The 5000-nt window shown below is 52.2% G+C and overlaps 1 non-coding gene across 1 annotated transcript in view; it reads right to left on the bottom strand.

The window, feature by feature from the left end:
* LOC126448332 (small subunit ribosomal RNA) overlaps nucleotides 1–631 on the bottom strand; it is a 1911-nt gene extending 1280 nt beyond the window's left edge. Inside the window, exon 1 of the ribosomal RNA XR_007584111.1 lies at nucleotides 1–631. This exon is cut by the window's left edge and continues 1280 nt beyond it. This is a non-coding gene — a ribosomal RNA (small subunit ribosomal RNA).
* Nucleotides 632–5000: the final 4369 nt, after the last annotated feature.

The raw sequence follows: 5000 nt of genomic DNA, 5'->3' as shown, positions 1-5000 counted from the left end.
AACAACTTTAATATACGCTATTGGAGCTGGAATTACCGCGGCTGCTGGCACCAGACTTGCCCTCCAATAGATACTCGTTAAAGGATTTAAAGTGTACTCATTCCGATTACGGGGGCCTCGGATGAGTCCCGTATCGTTATTTTTCGTCACTACCTCCCCGTGCCGGGAGTGGGTAATTTGCGCGCCTGCTGCCTTCCTTGGATGTGGTAGCCGTTTCTCAGGCTCCCTCTCCGGAATCGAACCCTGATTCCCCGTTACCCGTTACAACCATGGTAGGCGCAGAACCTACCATCGACAGTTGATAAGGCAGACATTTGAAAGATGCGTCGCCGGTACGAGGACCGTGCGATCAGCCCAAAGTTATTCAGAGTCACCAAGGCAAACGGACCGGACGAGCCGACCGATTGGTTTTGATCTAATAAAAGCGTCCCTTCCATCTCTGGTCGGGACTCTGTTTGCATGTATTAGCTCTAGAATTACCACAGTTATCCAAGTAACGTGGGTACGATCTAAGGAACCATAACTGATTTAATGAGCCATTCGCGGTTTCACCTTAATGCGGCTTGTACTGAGACATGCATGGCTTAATCTTTGAGACAAGCATATGACTACTGGCAGGATCAACCAGGGAGCTGCGTCAACTAGAGCTGAGCAGCCGGCCGCCCGGGAGTGTGTCCCGGGGGCCCGCGCGAACACGCAAGCGTCCGCTCAATTATTCTGCAAACAGGAGGAGGCTGAGCTCCCCTGCACAATACACCTCGAAACCCTCTCAGGTCCCGGCGGCGCGCAGCGCCGTCCTAAGTACTTGGTCGGGTTCGAGAGAGGCGCAATCGCCCGGAGTTTGGCGAGTAGACGCTTTAGGTGCGACCACCCGTGCTCCCAACTGAGCTTGCCGCTGCCGACAGAGGCCCGGGGAGCGTGCTGTCGTGGCATTGCCGGCGGGAGACAACACGCGCCACCTACGGTGGCCGGCAGCTCCAACGCCAGCGCCACAGAAGGACAAAAGCCCCACTTGGGTGCCGAAGCGAACTCTCCCAGCACAGCGCACGCGCCAACACGTCCGCACAGCTGCGATACAATCCACCTGCGAGAACCGCAGAGGCGACCGAGCAGCAGACGGCGTCGCGGCGCCGAGCGCCGGGCGGCGGCGCATCCTCAGCGCACACAGTCCTCAATCGGACCAGCACACTGCAGATGTCCACCGCGCTTCGCACCGGGCCCGCGAGGACCTACTTTGGCCGCACGGCGCCGCGTGCAGGGTGCGCCGGCGCGCAGCTGCGCCGCCTGCCGCCTCCGTCGGCCGGCGCGCCTGCCACTGGCCGCCCCCACCAGCCGGCTGTAGCGCGTGCGCCCACGCACCGCGCGGCCAGCACGCCGGGAGGCCCCCCCTCACCGGCCGGGGACGGTCCCACCCAGCCACCGCCGCGTATCGCTTCACACCCACATGCCATTCACGTTCGTGGGCATGGTGGGTATCGCTGAAACAACCGGTTGGTAGCTCAACCGATCGTCGCCATCACTGATTCACCTCTAGCGAGAACAACCGCACCACAACGGTTTACCAGTTCTTCATTTGCGTAACGTCACCAGCAAACGTAGACGTCCATCGCCATTTGCAAATTCAACGATTGTTGCATGCCTGTGTCAGGTGTCACGACACACTATGTCTGCCCACATACACGCAACAACATGTGCACGCTTCGCGAACACGTGGAAGGTGGCCCCCGTACGTATGCGATGTCCATTGCGCGAACGACTGTCAACCGGCCTCTGTCGCATGTCGCAGATGTGGAACGCAGTGCACCATGCTATCACGGTGTGTGAGAAGAGACGACTACGTCTGACAACACGCGCCACTACATCAACAGACGGCTCATGCTGATCGCCATCCACGGCATACCATACTTCAATCCAGCTCTTATAGGGAGACGACACGTAGCTGAGTGCACAATATTTGGACCGTATGGTTCGCCGTTGTTGGCGCAGTCGTGGTACGGTCACACATGTACCACGATGTATCATTCAGTACATGAGGACCAATGTGCAGTACAGTGTGTGATTTGGACGTACAACATCAGCGGACAGTTGACACAAGCCGTACCACAACGTAGGCTGTGCTTCGCCATGCGAATGCCAATGAACAACTGCGAAGGGCATTGAGCATGTACGTCCTGCTGCCATCCGCATTACAGTGTATAGCTGCAAGGTGTTTAACATGAAGCGATACTCTGGGGACCGGGCAGTGCGAGTAGCAAACTATATTGCGGGGGTTGCAGTTAGGCAACACTACACTAATTTAACGCGTCGTATGACAATTACAGAGCAGGTTAAGGCCCAACGTGTGTTGGGTTAAGGTACAATATAGGTTAGGTTAAGGTACAATATAGGTTAGGTTACGGTACAATATGGGTTAGGTTAAGGGACAATATGGGTTAGGTTAAGGGACAATATAGGTTAGGTTAAGGGACAATATGGGTTAGGTTAAGGGACAATATGGGTTAGGTTAAGGGACAATATGGGTTAGGTTAAGGGACAATATGGGTTAGGTTAAGGGACAATATAGGTTAGGTTAAGGGACAATATAGGTTAGGTTAAGGGACAATATAGGTTAGGTTAAGGGACAATATAGGTTAGGTTAAGGGACAATATAGGTTAGGTTAAGGGACAATATAGGTTAGGTTAAGGACAATATAGGTTAGGTTAAGGGACAATATAGGTTAGGTTAAGGGACAATATAGGTTAGGTTAAGGGACAATATAGGTTAGGTTAAGGGACAATATAGGTTAGGTTAAGGGACAATATAGGTTAGGTTAAGGGACAATATCGGTTAGGTTAAGGGACAATATGGGTTAGGTTAAGGGACAATATAGGTTAGGTTAAGGGACAATATAGGTTAGGTTAAGGGACAATATAGGTTAGGTTAAGGGACAATATAGGTTAGGTTAAGGGACAATATAGGTTAGGTTAAGGGACAATATAGGTTAGGTTAAGGGACAATATAGGTTAGGTTAAGGGACAATATGGGTTAGGTTAAGGGACAATATAGGTTAGGTTAAGGGACAATATAGGTTAGGTTAAGGGACAATATGGGTTAGGTTAAGGGACAATATGGGTTAGGTTAAGGCGCAATATGGGTTAGGTTAAGGCGCAATATAGGTTAGGTTAAGCGACAATATGGGTTAGGTTAAGGGACAATATAGGTTAGGTTAAGGCGCAATATGGGTTAGGTTAAGGCGCAATATGGGTTAGGTTAAGGCGCAATATGGGTTAGGTTAAGGCGCAATATGGGTTAGGTTAAGGCGCAATATGGGTTAGGTTAAGGCGCAATATGGGTTAGGTTAAGGCGCAATATGGGTTAGGTTAAGGCGCAATATGGGTTAGGTTAAGGCGCAATATGGGTTAGGTTAAGGCGCAATATGGGTTAGGTTAAGGCGCAATATGGGTTAGGTTAAGGCGCAATATGGGTTAGGTTAAGGCGCAATATGGGTTAGGTTAAGGCGCAATATGGGTTAGGTTAAGGCGCAATATGGGTTAGGTTAAGGTACACATTGTTGTAAGGAAAGGTGTATGGGGGGGGGGGGGGGGGGGGGGGCGGCGGCGGCGGCGGCCGGTTTGTTGATTGTGATTATAGTAAGTGGATGCCTGCGGCATCATCTGATTTGCCACGTCAGGATGCACCTTTGGCTCATGACAGGCGGCGCTCTGATTCCATGCTTGTGGCAGACCTGTGTCTTTCATTCCTGCCATTGTTTGTGTGCTGTGACAGGAGGCAGTATTGTGATGTTGGGTGTACCCCTGTGTAGGACGTGTGTGGGTGTTGGTGGCTTAGCTGAGCAATGGTGGTTGTCGGAAGGGTGGGATATTCTGTTTTGTGAGTGGACCTCCCGGTCTGGTTATGATAGTGTGGATTGTCTAATGTGGCGGAGAGGATGCACTGGGTGTTGTTCCATGCTGGTGCTTACATATTGTCTCTGTGCCTGTTACAGGCAGAGAGTAGTGCGTGATAAGAGTGTCTGGCTGACGTGTGGTTGTGATTGTGAGCAGAGTCTTTCAGCATGTATACGGACAGTTGTATACATTATCTGTATTTTGATGGCTCTATCTATTACTAATCAGCGCCGTGTATACGTTTCATCCGGTTCCAGTCGAAACTGTTGTATCTCTGTACATTAGTGACACGGCGAGGCCGCCATGTAGTTACTCGTCTCGGCAGCTTCCACCGGTGTATGGCAAATGATTATAAGGAATCAGTCTAGTCGTCAATACCGATAGTGTGACGTCACATGTCTGGGGTGGGGGACGCTGCGCCCTTCTGGTGGGTCATGGCCTAGAAAGACTCTTCCCACGCAGGGGGGGCTTGGACTGTCATTGACTCTTCCGAGTAATATACTTGCCGTACGTTTTTGCGACTGCGAGTGCAACGCTCACCGGTACCGACATGGATGGAGCGCCTCCTAGCTGCCGCTGAGCATCTGCATTCGTACAGAGAGCAACGCGATCGCGTCTGTAGCTCGTACGTGGTACAGCTCGCAGCTCATGTATATGGACAGCGGGAATGTCGCATATTGGACATAACTCTTCATGAAACGCACGTTATAGGGGTGGATTGCACATTGCGAGTGCGAGCAAAGTCCGCCGTTCATCCGCTGGAGTTGCGAGTTGGGCGGTTGGGGTGGGGCACGGACGGGTGCAGGTGGAGTGATTGCCGGTCCACGACTTCGTGCGGCAGAGGCGCTGGCGTTGGGGTGCTGTTGTCGACAGAGGATGCAGGCTTTGTGGGTGGGGTCGAAAGAAGGGCACTGTGGGCCCATGGCTGTCTTAGTCGGCTTGGCGTCTCATAGATGACGGTATCGTCGTTGCAGGAGGTCATGTTGCGGGAGACCTACAGATGGCGGTATGTTTTGCGGTGCGCTCGACATGGCGGACGTAGTGTTGTCAGATTCGCATAGATGGAGGTATTGCATGTGGTTTCGCCGTATTTTCATAGATGGCGATACTGT

Source organism: Schistocerca serialis, unplaced genomic scaffold, assembly GCF_023864345.2.
Source record: "Schistocerca serialis cubense isolate TAMUIC-IGC-003099 unplaced genomic scaffold, iqSchSeri2.2 HiC_scaffold_604, whole genome shotgun sequence".
Classification (NCBI taxonomy): Eukaryota; Metazoa; Arthropoda; class Insecta; order Orthoptera; family Acrididae; genus Schistocerca; species Schistocerca serialis.
The sequence above is the reverse complement of the archived record's forward strand: the minus strand, read 5'-3'. Positions and strand labels throughout refer to the sequence as shown.